Source organism: Crinia signifera, chromosome 7, assembly GCF_055691185.1.
Source record: "Crinia signifera chromosome 7, ASM5569118v1, whole genome shotgun sequence".
Classification (NCBI taxonomy): Eukaryota; Metazoa; Chordata; class Amphibia; order Anura; family Myobatrachidae; genus Crinia; species Crinia signifera.
Window position 1 is genome coordinate 81,616,703 of NC_139223.1, and position 13,068 is coordinate 81,629,770.

Genomic DNA, 13,068 nt, shown 5'->3' on the forward strand with positions numbered 1-13,068 from the left:
AGGAGTATATGCTCAGCTGCATCTTAAGGTTGTGGCCCTCTACTGGGTCTACTGGGAATACACACATGAGGAGATGTACAGTAGAATAAAGGAGTATAAGGAAATACATTTGAATATGCACTAAGAGTAACTTAGTTGAGATCTAGCTGGGAACAGGACTAGAGAGCTAGGAATCAAAAAAATAATCTGATAATGATAACCGAATTAACAAAAGACGAGCAAGATGCAATATCGTCCTGAAACTGGTGGTATTTTACTGTATTGGGCTGGAACTGATGAGTGGACTGGAACCAAAGGCATTTCTGTATTGGACTGGGACCAATGTCCAGAATGGAGCTGGATTGTGGTATTGTACTGTTTTGGACCCAATAGTCGAACTGGAACTGATGATATTTTGGTATCAGACTGGAAAGTGGAGGAGTTGTTCCATGTTAGCAAAGAGGGATTTGCTTTTAAATGGTGCATTTAAACAGAGTGGTATGCAGGAGAAAACAGGGAAGGGTGGTTACTATTGATTTTCCATATATTGTAAGACAATAGATCTGTGATGTTCTAAAGATATTAAAAGTTAGACTTAGGCACCAACCGAAGTTTAGTCTGTGGGCAAAGTTAGGGCTAAAATGCAGGGTAAGGTTAGAGTTAAGCACTAGGTTAGGGATTCGGGTTGGGAATAAAGGCAGAAATACTGGAACACTGAAAATTCATAGGGCCATGCTGGAAGTCACATAGCACCACCAGGATCTGTAAAAAGATTCTGGAGCTGCTTTTGAGACCACTAGACCACAGGTATGGTTTGCTGGCAGTTTATGATGTCAACAAATCATCCAAGTATTAATTTATTTCTACATTTCTGTTAACTAGCCATTTGACCTGACATTGTTCTGCTTTCTTTTTATAAGAAAGGATGCTTACTTTAGTTGTTGAGTTAGTGGACAGGAAACAAAGTTGGAATGGTTAATTGAAATGAAAGACAAATAATACAAAAGGGACTAGCACACAGTGTTTATGCTGGATACACACAATAAGATTATTTGTCCAATCTGACTGGTTGAAATTTAAATCTGGTAATATCTGGATGCAAATGACATTCACCCATTTTGTCCCAAAATGGCCACAAATTATCATTTAAATCAAAAGAATTTAAGCAATTTGTTCAGTGTGTATGCTAAATATCTATGTAGTTTCCCATGGTCACATGCATGCTAACTAGATGATATGACATGCTGCCCCATTCAGTACAATGAAAGAATGAGAGATATGTTGCTTTATTAACTTGTAATGATGTGTAGCCATGATCCAAAATGTCAGCCCTCTTTGTGAATACCCAGCTTTATAATGTGTATCAAGTTTAAGAGTATCAAGTGCAGCAAATGTAGCCAAATGTGTTGATGTAAAATGTGCATCACATGGAGATCTTCCTGCTGTATCAATGCACAGTGAGATCCAGATCCTGATGCACCTGAGAGAAGATCAAGGCACATGTGGATAGCAGACAACTGGATATAGGTGGGCAATTCTGGATCACTAATATTGATTCGAATTCAGCCCCTGTCCCAATGGCCAGGGTTTGGGCATTTCTATGAGATTGACTTTTATTTGAGAAGGCAGAGGAAATCATTCAATGCTTGGCGACCATCGTATGATTCCTCCTGCAGCGGCAGCATGCGAAGGGATGTGTCTTCGTTACAAATCACCCTGCATGGTTTTGAGGGGAAATGGCAGCGTGGGAAATGGGTATTTGGCGTGGTGGCCTTTCTGGCTCTCGGTAAGCTGCGATCCTTGCAGCTTACCGAGCCGACTAGAATCAGTAATTGTGGCTTTGAAAATATAAGAAAAACTTATTTCAAAATGTGGTACGCGGAGCCAGGGGTTAGGCAGGTTCTTCGTTTCCGGGGGGAAAAAGGGGCTCTGGAGGAAAGAACAGGCTACAAATGCAATACAACACTTATTTTCTACAACAAACGGATAAAGTGCAATCTTCTGGAAATGTTTTACCAGACCCGTCAATGGTACAAGGGAAGGGGAGTATTGCACAACTCTTATCGGTGAATGCAAAGAAAATAAATGCTTTACAACGTTCAGCAACAATGCAAGAAAAAGAAACGTTTTACAGTACTTCTCAGCAATACAAGGAAGGACATGTTTTACAATATTCATCAACAATGCAAATCACATTTAAAGTGGATCAGCAGCCTGGGTCCCAGTACAGTAGGGCCTTCCTACGGATCAGTAGCCTGGGGTTCCTGAGGCAGGCCTTCCTATGGATAAGTAGCCTGCATAACGATGGGTGGGGGTTACTTCTCGGTGGGGGTTCTCACCCAGAAGCACTGAAGTGAGGTGCAATGGATTCTTTTTGAATGGGCTATACGGCCAAGCTGGGGAAAGGCAGGGGATCCCTTCTGATGCAGGCCAGTGGACTCTGGCCACTGATCCTCTGCTGGGGGTACAGTGGGGGGTGACACCCCCTTGGTAAAAAATAGGCCAGACTCTAAGCACCTTACTGGGCCCTGCACTTGGCCGGCTCCTGCTATCTCCCCTTATCTCTATAGAGCACTTCACAGGTGCACTATTAAAGGCGCCAGGGCCCAAACTCACATTTTCTGTAGGGCAGATCTCCGGGTCTGGGGAGCTCCTCTCATGGGGGACTACCCCCATTGAGGCCCAGGAATAAGTATGTACAGCCGCTATGTGCCAGGTCTTCCTGACCGGCACCTCCACTCCAGTTGTCTGTGGGCTCCACCGGGCCCCGGGGGTTTCCTCGGTCTCCGGCGCTACTGTCAGCTTCTCTCTCCCTTTAGCAGCGACGGTGGTATCAGCGTCTGCCGCTTCCATGTGCTGTGGCTGCTCTCTCCTCCGCAGGCTGCTGTAAGTGGCTCCGACTACTGCCGGTGCTGCGATCAACCCCCTCACACTGCCGGGTCTCCGGTGTTCTTCTTGGCGCACGCTGCCACTCACACCATAAGCCGTGTTCCTTTCGCGCTCCCCGGGGACCTCTTCCGCTTCCGGCCTCTTCCTCACTCCTTCGCTCTGCGGCCCCCTCCAATCCTCGCCGAGCTCCTGCCATTCATCATTCTGGGTAGGTCCCGCCCCCTGTCCTTCAGCATCGGCACTAGTGGGGAGGGTACTTAACCCCTTCTCTGTGGTGGGGTCAACTTCAAATGCCCTGCTTAGTGGGACCCGCTGTGAGGTGCCACAAAAACAAGAAGCTATAAGTGTATTTTTATGTTAGATTTTAAACAAAACTATGGATGCAACTGTGTCACCATCTGAATCGGGCATCAGCACTGCTGAAACCTACTTCACTTCCAGGCTGGCAGTAAACATCTCCTTCCAAAGTGGCACTTACTGTATATGACATAGCTGATAAATGTCAACAATCTGTAAGGACATGACATTTGACTGCTGTGTATAATTCTGAAGCTACATTAGCTCTGCTATATATGACATTGCTTACTACAAATCTTATTGAGGGATCAACAGAAACCATTTTCATTCCTTTGCAAAGAATTTTGCAAATCATATTTTTCTCAGAAAAGGGACAAAGATTACTATGACTGAGATCCTAAATACCTTCAATGAACAGAAAGAGATTCAAACTTTTTTTCCTTGCCTTCGAGCATATGTCTAGATGACATCTAATATTGTTTTTATGTATTTTACAGAATATTTCACTTAAAGAGATAGTCATGCTCCAGTGAGCCACATTCCTTCCAAAGCTGTAGGACAAAAATTGAAAAGCATAAGCGGAAGATTTTTTTTCTTTTCTTTAGAGGTAAAATAGACTTTATTTCTCTGCTGTGTAGTCCATAGCTCTTAATACAACAAAATTATTTAGCACTCTCTTGTACATGAGATTTAAAAGATAATGATGAACCATTTTGTTAATTTAGGGGACCATGTATTCTCTGAGAGAGACAAAATGTCAAGAGATAAAGTATAAATAAATCAGCTTTTATCATTTTTCAAATAACTCTTCAATGTTTGATACATCTCTCCATAAGGTCATCAATCCAATCCAAATAAAAAATTGTTGGTCATTCATGAATAAGTGAGCTACAATATGTTCCTCCAGTATTTTTTGGTTCATAAACAAAAGTTCCATTTACTGGAGTTAAGTTAGGGTTGCCTACTTTTGAAAAGCAGTTTCAGGGAGATTTTAGATGCTGACGGGGCATGTCATGTTCCTCCAAAAGGGTGTGTCTAGTAACACCTATGGGCGTGTCTAGTGAAACTTATGGGAGTGTTTATTTTCACCTTAAGTATACCCTGTTCACCCCTGACTGTGCGCTGTGCCCCCATGACTGTGCCCTTTGCCACCCTGACTTTTTAACCAAGGTAATAGGGTAAATTATTTCTCTCCCCCTGCCCACAGATTCATAAAATGTATTTCATCCTTCCCCACCATGCTGCTGAAGCAGCTTCATAAAAAATGTCATCTCCCCTTGCCCCCTCCCCAATGGTTCTTGGAGATCCTTCCTCATTTCTCCCTCCAGGCCTACACATTGCTGCAGCTACATTATTGTTTATCTCCCCATCCTCACTGCTTCCCAAAAGTTTTTATGAATCAGCGGGGAATGAAAAATTTTGATAAAGCAGAACAGGGGGAGGCAGTTGGAGAGTTTTTATGAATCTGAGCTGCTGCAGCAGCATGGAGGCCTGGAGGGGGAGATGGCTCCTGAGCGAGGAACCCTTGTAATTCAGCGGGAGATCAGTCATTTTTAATAAGCAGTGAAGAAAGCACAAGCTCAGCAGCCAGCAGCCAGTCTCCACGACCACCCACCAATCAATCTTACCCACTGCCAATGCTCCCATGGCTGCTCCCCATGCTGCGCTGCCTGCCACTGTGTAATGCGGATATTTCTTACTTTATCCTGCTGGACCCATGTGGTGCCTATCATCTCATCCACATTCAAGAGGGCAATGAGTGAAGGATGGCCTTTAACACTCAAGATGCCCATTTTGAGTACCTCATCATGCCTTTTGGCCTCAGCAATGCCCATGCAGTGTTCCAGCACTTTGTGAAAAAGAATTTCCATGATCTATTGTAAAAGCATGTAGTTGTCTATCTGGATGACAATTATTCTTCACCCATAATCTGATGAAACATTGCCAGATGATCTTCTGAAGAAACCGTCAGATTTAATGATGGAGAAACGAGTCAAGACTGAGAGCCTCCATCCAATTGTTTAAACCGATCAAGCAGCCTCCCTCTTCAGATCGCTGTTGTCCAGTGACTGCCCTATTGTACTTGTCTCCGGCATCCAGTGACTGTGAATGCCCTGCTGAACATTGTTTGCGGTGTCAACGCAAGCTCAAACTCTGCAGGGTCAGGAGAAGTCTGCAACAGCTTCCCTGTGTCCGCTGCTACTGCTGGTAAGTGCTTTGCCAATTACTGAACTCCCAAGAGAAGCCAATGTATGAACCTATGTGTATGGTGTCACCATCAGGGAATTGAGAGTGCCGGATTAGCAGCAGGTTACACCGCTTACAACCAGTGGTACAGAGAGAGAGATTATTCAGCATTTTACAGGTGCTTTTGAAATCAATCCTGACAGTATACAATTGTGTGATTTATCACATCATCCTTTCATCAGAAGCTCTCCCTTCAACATTGGATAGCCTACATCTACCAGAATTTGATTGGGTTAAGAGAACAAAGGCAGTATATCTTCAAATAAAATACTTACCTGTTTTTGGTGCTGCAATTTAATACTATACTGTATATCATTCTATGAAATATACTGTATGGATATAACTATTTTTTAATAATTTGGAGAGGTAGAGTATATTGGTTGTAAGTCTAATTTTGGAAATGGTCTCAATCTAGATTATTAGTAATGTTAGATGAACTATCTACAGACTTTCTTCTATATTTGAATTATATGATTTGTGATATTTATGTTATTATTGTTATTATATTATGCTATATTTACTTAAATTAAAATTTGAATTATCTTAATTGATTGAATTTTAAGTTTATAGATTTTCAGCATTATCCTAGGAGCAGCATATTAGAAATATTCAAGCATTCTAAGAACCATCATTATTGCTTAATTGATTTAAGTTGCTCCTGATATTCTTGTATAGTTTTGTAACAAATAAACATGAGGCCTTTTGTGACCTCTTAAGAACCTTTGTTTATGGTGTCACTATCAGGGAATTGAGAGCGCCGGATTAGCGGTCTCTTTTCCTTCTGCACAACGGCTGTCTTTAATCCACACCAGCAGGTTACACCACTTACAACCAGTGGTACAGAGAGATATATTATTCAGCATTTTACAGATGCTTTTAAAATCAAACTTATACCAGCTGGCTATAACAAAAACATAGCTCACACATTCAGACACAACCTCCCCTGCCACATTGTCATATGGTGGCTCAACTTCACACATACCTCCAGGCCTGGCAACAATAAAGAAGGTGTGGTTTGGAATTTTACTATCTCAGTCCTTCCCATACACAGTTCTACCACAAGCTTCATTACTCACATTTAAACAATTTGATGTTAATTATATTAGGATGTACTGTACACTCTTTTCTCTATATGTTTTGCAGCTTTTGCCCATATGGGCAACTCAAACAATTTCTGGAAGATTTTTTTTTTTTTTTTTTTTTTTTAAGAAATTTTTATTGGGTTTTTTCATGTCAAAAATACAGAGCAGTCAAAACCAATAATATATTTAACATGGAGTAAACAGATTGAGTGCGTTTTGGATTTTGAAGAGAAGTCCATATATCAACTCAAGAGAGCTATAGTGAAGCTACAGCGAAGGACAAACGGACTTGGAGGGTGTATACAGAGTGGGGGGAGAGGAGTAGGAGGAGGGAAGAGGGGTAAGGGGGGGGCGGGGCTGGGAGGGCAGGCAGTTTTAGATGAGGGGTTGGGGTGATATAGAAACAGTAGTCAGATATGCGTCAAGGGGGCCTCTGTTTGAAAAAAGGAGGTCCACGGGGACCAAGTTTTTATGAAGGAGGGAGTGGAATCGTTTAAAAATGCTGTGATTTTCTCAATTTTGTATGTGGACCAGATAGCATTGACCAAGATAGGTTTGGAGGGCGGGAGGGGGCTTTTCCAGTTTTTGGCTATTAGACATTTAGCTGTATTTAGGATATGGTTAATTAGCTTTTGTGAAGCAGGTTGGATGTGTGGGATTGGTCTCATCAACAGGGAGAAAGAAGGTGAGGAGGGCATCTGGATGTTAAGAATCTCTTTGATTAGTTCATGGGTTCCTAGCCAAAAGGGCTGGATAATTGGGCAGCTCCACCATATGTGTAGATGATTGCCTTCTTGAGCACACGATCTCCAACATTGCGAGGAAGTAGAGGGGTAAATGGAGTGGAGCTTGGTCGGTACCAAGTACCAACGGTAGTAGATTTTGTATGCGTTTTCTTTTATACGTGTTGATATAGAGCTTTTTGCAATAGCTAATCTGATATCAGACCAGTTTTTTGCGCTGAGTTCCTCTCCCATGTCTGATTCCCATGCCACTTCATGTTTCTCTTTCTGCGGATGATTGAAAGTGTTAAGGATCTGGTAGATGGTTGATATCAATTTTTTCGTGATTTGGGGTTGTCTGCATAAAGATTCAAGGGGGGATCTTTTGAGAGATGGAGAGGCCTGAGGAATAGACTTGTAAAAGTGGCGGATTTGCAAATATTGGTAGAAGCTAGAGTTTGGAATCGAGTATTTGGATCTAAGGGATTCGAATTCAGGGAATAGTGGCGTGGGGGCGATGTCAATGGGAAAAATAATGTTATGACTCGTCCAGGCTTTAAACTCGTCTTTGTTGGTCCCCGGAGGGAAAGCAGGGTTATTCCATAGTGGAGTGAGTGAAGGGTGGTGTGATCGCAGTTTGTATAGTTTAGTGGAAAGGTCCCATATCTTAAAAGAATGGCGGGTAGTTGGGAGAAGGGATGACAACTTGGGACGGGCCGATGACGGGATCCATAGAAGAGAGTAAAGAGAGTAGTGTGCGATGGAGGAGGCCTCAATGAGGGTCCAAATTCTTTGTGAAGGGGGGGCGTGCCAGAGTATTACAGGGGCAATATGTACGGCTCGATAATATTTGATGAGGTCGGGGAGACCGAGACCTCCTGTAGTGTGATGTTTTTGTAGGAGGCGAAGTTTGACTCTGGGTTTTTTGCCCGCCCAGACGAAGGTGCTAATGTCTCTTTGGAGGTGTTTCAGAATTGTAGTAGGGATATGAATGGGGAGAGTTTGCCAGAGGTATAGCAGGCGTGGTAAGATCATCATCTTGATCGCTGCCATCCGGCCCACCCAGGAAATGAATTGTGGGCTCCAGGTGGCAAGGTCAGATCTGATGGTTGCCAACATTCTAGGAACGTTCGTCTGTGTATGATTTGGTTAGATAGGTTCCAAGGTATTTGATTTTGTGCGTTTGCCATCGGAGCGGAAATTTTGATTGGAGGGAGGCAAGGTCGGGTGGAGCAATGTTGATATCAAGGGCCTCTGATTTCGATGTATTAATTTTATAGTTGGAGAATGAGCTGTATGATTGGATTTCGGAGAAGAGAGATGTCAGTGAGGGAAGTGGATTAGTGAGGGTAAGTATGACGTCATCGGCGTAGAGGGCAATTTTGTGCTTTGCGGAGCCTATGTCGATGCCATAAATATTTGGATTGATGCGTATACAGGAGGCAAGGGGTTCCATGATTAGTGCAAAAAGGAGGGGGGAAAGTGGACAGCCCTGGCGTGTGCCGTTTTTAATTTCGAACTGGGATGATTTAAGGCCGTTAACTAGTACCGAGGCTGACGGGTTGTTATAAAGAGCTAAGATACCGTTTAGAAAAGGACCAGTGAATCCCATGTGTGCCAGGGTGCTACGAATAAAAGGCCACGCCACCCTGTCAAAAGCCTTTTCGGCGTCGAGGGCCACAACCAGGGCTGGTTCTGACCGCTTATTGGCCACGTGTATAAGATCGATAAGGCGTCTAGTATTGTCAGGTGCTTGGCGGTTGGGTATAAAACCAACTTGATCTGGGTGGGCTAGTGTAGGGAGGTGGGGAGCAAGGCGGTTAGCGAGAACTTTGGCATAAAGCTTTAGATCGGAGTTGAGCAGGGAAATGGGACGATAGTTTCCCATCTCTGTGGGGTCTCTGTCGGGTTTGGGGATAACTATTATGTTAGCCCTGGTTGTGGCTGAGTCTATGGAATGGCCTTGAAGAAGCGAGTTGAATAGGAGAGTGAGCATAGGGGCGAGGGGTTGGGCCATTTTTTTATAGTAGAGGTTTGAGAACCCGTCGGGCCCAGGAGCTGCTGAACGTCGCAGGGTTTTGATGGTAGCGAGGATTTCGTCGGGGGTGATCGGGGTATTTAAAGCTTCTATTTGGGACGGGGTCAGTTTAGGGAGTTGACATGATGAGAGGTAGTTGTCTAGGGCTTCTGAGTTGGATGCAATAGTGGGTTCAGAGGATGCCAGGTTGTAGAGGTTTTCATAGAAGGTGCGGAATTGAGCGGCCATGGTATTGGAGTTATACGTGACAGTGCCGTCTATACATTTTAGGGAAATAATCCTGTTTTTGGTGCGTTTGGCCCTAAGTTGGTTAGCTAATAGTGCGTCTGCTTTGTTGGATTTTTCGTAGAATTTCTGCCTTACCCATAGTAGTGCTTGAGTGGCTTTGGATGAAAGGAGTTGGTTTAATTGGCCTTTTGTCGTTAGGAGTTCCATATATTTGTGATGAGTTGGCTGAAGTTGGTGGTCTTGTGTGAGGGATGTAAGGGTGTTTTCTAGTTCTTGAATGCGTTCGCGTGTAGCTTTATTGTGTGCACTTGTCAGGCTTATTAGTTTGCCCCTCATTGTGACCTTGTGAGCTTCCCAAAGAATGGAAGGAGGGATGTCTGGGGTATTATTTAAAGAGTAAAAATCTGCGATAAATAGGTTTAATTCTTGGAGGATATCTGGCTTGAGAAGCAGGGAGTCGTTAATACGCCATTGCTTTAGAGGAGGGTGGAGAGTAGATCGGACATTTAGTTCTATAGCTAGGTGGTCTGACCAGGATACTGGGATCGTGTTGGCATCTATCAAGTTTTGTGATGAGAGGGGATCTGCAAAAATATAATCGATTCGAGTGTGGAGGTTGTGAGGGGGGGAGAAGTGGGTATAACCTGGTGCTGTGGGATATAAAACTCTCCAGGAGTCGTAGAGGTTGTGTCTTGCTAGGTGTGTGAGGAGGCATTTAGATAGCCTGGCGTGATTGGGTAGAGATGAGTTTGACTGAGATCTATCTAGATGAGGTTGGATGGTAGCATTAAAGTCGCCCCCAATGAAGGTGGGACAGGGGGGGAATTGTGCTAGCCGCACGAAGAAGGAGGCATACAGGGAGCTTTGCTGTGTGTTGGGGGCGTAGACAGAAGCGAGAATAATAGGAGATTGGTTGAGTGTACCTGAGAGTATGATGAATCTACCCTTGGCGTCTGAGATAGTATTCTCAATGCTCAATGGGAGGTCGCGGTGAATAAGAATGGCAGTGCCTCTGCGTTTGGCGGACATTGAGGAATAAAAGACGTGTGGGAATTTTCTGGAGGAGATTGACGGATGAGGTGGTTTGAGGTGGGTTTCCTGGAGCATAATAATATCAGGATTGCGTCTATTCATGAATTGGATGGCCATGGCTCTTTTAGTGGGTGAGTTGAGGCCGTTTACATTTAGGGATAAAATTTTCAGCGTCATGGGGGATCAAATTGGAGGAAGGCGAATAAATTGAAAGGATATGTGCCTGCACTCCCAGCCCCGCCCGGGGCAGGAAATGGGGAGGGAGGGATAGGTTGGAGTGAGAGGGTAAGTGAAGAAGGGGATAGGCGAGGTCTCCCAAAAGGCGGGAGGGACTCAATGTTTGAGGGGACAGTGTCAACATGACAGTGTCCCTGAGGGGGGGCGAGACGCCAGCCGGGTAGTAGCTGGGGGTATAGGAGAAGCATGTGCATGTGGGGCATGGGGAGGGTAGGGAGAAGCATCAATACAGGAGCTGAGGTTTGAGGAGATGCTCATATGGTGGAGGTGCGAGAAAGGAGCTGTATGAGGTTGGACACCCAAGGGTTGAAGGGGGAGGGGGAAGGAAGGGGGGCGAAAGTGGACAGAAAGTGAGAGAGGTCATAACATCAGATGATATCATTTTTGAAAGCATTACGTTAGCTAATAGCAGTTCTTGCCTAACAGTACTTGGTGAACTAGAGGCACATCTATTGTGAAAACAGTGTAGAAGAGAGTTTAGGAACCTAAAGAGGTGCACTACTAGTTATCCGAGCTGTTGCCTCCATTGGGAGATGGAAACAAGGCCTGGGACATTAAAGAGATTGCATAAAACCAAGAACGATTAGTCAATAATCTGCAACTAAAGTTTAGGAGTAGAGATAGAGGCAGCAATAGTCTCCGCCTGAGCGAAATCAAGTACTAGGCTTGGCTATGGTGACTGACAAGAGACATTAGATATATTTATCTCAGTATAAGATAGTGGTGTGACAGGTTATTAGAAATAGTGGGAAATAGAGTTTAAGAATAGTAGAAGAGAAGGTAATAACTTTTACCTAACAAATAGAACGTATTCAGATCAAGTTAGTATAGGAACAATGCACAAAAGCAATCACATGAAATTTTTTTTAATTTGGGTAAATTTTTATTGAGACAAATGAAAATGAATGTACATCTGTACAGTTAGCAAACAGTATTGTCATTCTTAAATTGCATCCGTTTATACATGTATGGACAACAAAACAAAAAAACACTTGCCAACATTTCGACATAAATCAGTCTCTGAGTGTTCTTTGTGGCAAGGTTAAGCATCCATAAATAATATCGAGAATATTCGATGGTAGCACAGATGTACATATGAAATTGTCAAATAAATTTTTTCCCCTTAATAAACTATCCCGGTACTCACACTTTGAGCACCATCTCCCCTCCCACCAACATATAGAAAAGAAGTAGAAAGAGGAAGAAAGAGAAAGAAAATAAGAGAGAGTACAAAAAAAGAAAGGAGAATACAATAAAATAGGTTTGCCTAGAAGATATAGTTGTGTAGGCAAGTAGCATGCCAACCGCTGTGAGGGCAGCAGGGTATATTTATCACGCGCCCCAGGCGGGGGGGCATTCTTATTGTGCTAAGGCAGACGAGGATACCGCGACACGGGTCATGGTACAAAGGGAGGAGGGGGGGGGCGGGGATCATCAGGGCCTCCCCCGTGGATGGTCAACGAGCCGTTTGTTTATGTCGTGGGGTCGGCGGGCAGGGCCAGCCTAGAGGAGGTCCATCTGTCCCACTTGGCAGCATAAGGAACGAGCGAGCCCCTCGACCTGTAAGTAAACCTCTCATGACCCACAACCTCATTGACAAGCGCCCTCCAGTGGTAAATATTCGGGCATGATGCGTCGAACCATTTCCTGGCTATGAGCACCTTCGCGAGGGCAGTAAGGCAGAGGACATATTTATAAACTGGGGGCGAGTGAGACTCTTGTATTCCCAAAGCAAACATACAGTATTTAGAGTCAAAGGAAGGGAGAGACGGCTCAGTGAGCAGTACATCTGCCCAGACCGCCTCCCAGAAGGCCAAAATCGTCGGGCAAGACCATAACATGTGCCAGAAGTCGGCGCCAGGTGACGCGCATCTGGGGCAGGCGTCATCCGGTCTAAGCCCCGCTCGCAGCATGGAGAGTGGGGATCTATAGGCTCTATGTAGTATATAAAATGACACTTGCTGGTATTTCAAGCAGGGGGTAGCGTACCTGACTGAGTCTATAATCTCGGACCACTGTTCCCCATCAAGTTCCCCGATACTAAGCTCCCATTTAGCTTTGAGGTGGTCAAGGCTGTTAGTGTCTGTTCGGCTGATAATGCATTTATAAATGGTGGAGACTTGCTTTGTGGTGGCCAAGGACTGGAGGAGACTTTTAATTGGGGAGTCAGAGGTAGAGGGGGGGGAGTCACCGAACTGAGTCCGGGCCGCATGTCTGAGTTGTAAGTATCTGTAAAAAGATCTATTGGAAATCTGGAGCTCCTCTGAAATTTGTTGGAATGTTTTAATGGTGCCCGTGGAAAATAGCTGTGAGATTG